This window comes from Lipotes vexillifer, unplaced genomic scaffold (assembly GCF_000442215.2).
Source record: "Lipotes vexillifer unplaced genomic scaffold, Lipotes_vexillifer_v1.1 scaffold1074, whole genome shotgun sequence".
NCBI classification, from domain to species: Eukaryota; Metazoa; Chordata; class Mammalia; order Artiodactyla; family Lipotidae; genus Lipotes; species Lipotes vexillifer.
In genome coordinates this window covers 212,513-213,488 of record NW_006775781.1, presented here as the reverse complement: position 1 = coordinate 213,488, position 976 = coordinate 212,513, and positions in this window count along the sequence as shown.

Genomic DNA, 976 nt, shown 5'->3' with positions numbered 1-976 from the left:
ACGACTGGGGTTCTCAGAAAATCATGTTTGTACCTCTGCTGGCAGAAGCTATAAAGAAGTACATTGGCCAGCAAAAAAAAAAAAAAAAAATATATATATATATATATATATATATATATATAACTGGGCACCCTATACCTTCCCTCATCTCTACCTCAAAGGATTGGTGAGACTTTGGGCTCAGACCTGGAGGTCATCTAGGACCATGACCTCCTGATCAAGAAGAGGAAATAGAGGATCCCTAAATCTTCCTGAGCTGAGCTCCCAGATTTTTTGTGATGCCCTCAGAGATGACTGTCCCCTGGGAAGTGTGGGTTTCTTGCATTTGCAAGGAGCAGACAAAATTTCCTCTTTGAAGGTAGTATATGACCTACCTAGAATTTAATTAAAACCAGGGCAGATTCAACCTGACATCATAGCCTACTCCGAGAGTCAAATGGATACAGCCCAGAAGCATTTCAGTGGGACAGAATTATCTTTGCTCACCAGCTCTCTGTAACCACTGTGGAAAAGCAAAAACCAAACAAAACACCCACCAGAATAAAGGAATGTGAGAGTTCTCACCAGCTGAGGACTTAGATTAAATGACCACTAAAGTCCCCTTCCCCATAACATTCAAGAGCCCCACTGCTTCCTGATCCTCTCGCTTTCCAGTTTCCACTGGACTGTTCTGTGCGAAGGCATTATCAACCTACTGGATAATCATCAGTGGAAATGTCAAGGGGGAAATAAAGCAGGGTGGGGGAAGTTGATGCTTATTAGGTGGGATCCTTATCCTCTTCTTTCTGAAAAGGAGAGAAAATGCAAACAGATCTGAATGACAAGAAGGAGTCCTTCATACAAAGACGGGGGGAGAGCATTTCAAATAGAGAGAAGAACCAGTGCAAAGGCCCTGCAGCAGAGTAATGGGGCATGGCTTGGTCTGGATTCCCAGAACTGAGGCTGATTCAGGAGATCTTGTAAGAAAATCAGGAAG